Genomic DNA, 1,310 nt, shown 5'->3' with positions numbered 1-1,310 from the left:
ATTTATGGTTTTTAAAAATTTAGGCCAAGAATAATTTATTTTTTCAGGGGTAGAGATGACTGAAAAAATGTGTGGAAATTTGTCTTTGATTTGGAGGTGGGGTGGGGGTGGGGGCATACTTTATCATCCGGTGAAACAACAATGATATTTGAATGGCCCATGATGTGTAAATGTCAATGCTCTTGATCGATGTGAAGTGACTGCATGTTCTTTTTAATTCCTTTTATTGTTTTGCCAGCTGACCAAAATCAAGCAATTACCATGATATCATATATGCATCGTCAGCAGAGACAGCACAGGTAACAAGGAAAATTGTGTACCTTCAGTGCTCTAATAGATAGGAGATTGTCAACAACAAGACAATTGGGGAAGGTTCAGACAACGTTTTGCTTGTGGGAATGGAGGGTGTTGCACCAGGTTCTGTCAGCATTGATGTTCTACATGTGGTGAGGATGTTAACACTTGCATCAAGATTTCTGTTATTTAGGCCAATGAATACGAAGGTTTTTGCTGTTTGTTTGCAGAAAGTTGAATATCCACTTCACTTTTATAATCAAGGTATGCTAACGAACACATTTTTTTATTTAATCAATTGTTATTTTTGCATGTGAACTTGCCTCTGCAGATATGCGCAAACTCATATGATCTATCTTGCAAATTGAATGCAGTTTTGGATTCCAGAGAGCTCACTAGGTCAGTATCATTTCTATTTCACTCGAGAACATTACACTTGTGACTATCAGGTGATGGCTTGGGGGGAAAGGTCATGCTTGGATACGCAGGGAGTGGCAAGCTTATTGCCTTTTGCAAAACAAAAAACAGTTTTTAGGAGTGGCAAGCTTATTGCCTTTTGCACACAAAAAACAGTTTTCAGTGAATGAAGGATTGTTCCTAACCATCCTTGCACTGAACTTTCTCAACCTGCCTATTCTCGGTTGGCATTAGAGAAGGAATAGGGTTCCACCATTCTTGTACTACAGTTAATTTGACCCAACTTAAGGCATGGATAATATTTTTTACGAGAAAAAAATATATTGCTTTCTTTTCTACAATGTAATTTGGTTGAATTTGTATATATTTGAGTTCTAATTTGTACGTATCCGAATGTCGCCGTAGCGTTAGCACGGGCAATATACTAGTTTAATTGGTCTAGTATCTCGATTTGCTGCCGCAACATTTGAAGCTGACATGATTTAGTTCGTCATTATCCAGGCAAATTCAGGACTGTTGCTACTAGTACTGCTCATGGGATCGGACACTGGGATGATTTCAGATTCATACATTTTCTTTGGATACAGATGGTTGTTTCA

At 38.0% G+C, this 1,310-nt stretch overlaps 1 long non-coding RNA gene across 1 annotated transcript; it reads left to right on the top strand.

The window, feature by feature from the left end:
• On the top strand, positions 380-962 carry LOC110432273. The gene is made up of 3 exons (XR_002449689.1): positions 380-446; positions 525-558; positions 669-962. It is a non-coding gene; the product is annotated as an uncharacterized LOC110432273 (long non-coding RNA).

Source organism: Sorghum bicolor, chromosome 2, assembly GCF_000003195.3.
Source record: "Sorghum bicolor cultivar BTx623 chromosome 2, Sorghum_bicolor_NCBIv3, whole genome shotgun sequence".
NCBI classification, from domain to species: domain Eukaryota; kingdom Viridiplantae; phylum Streptophyta; class Magnoliopsida; order Poales; family Poaceae; genus Sorghum; species Sorghum bicolor.
Note: the sequence above shows the minus strand (reverse complement) of the source record. Positions and strands in the feature narration are given on the sequence as shown.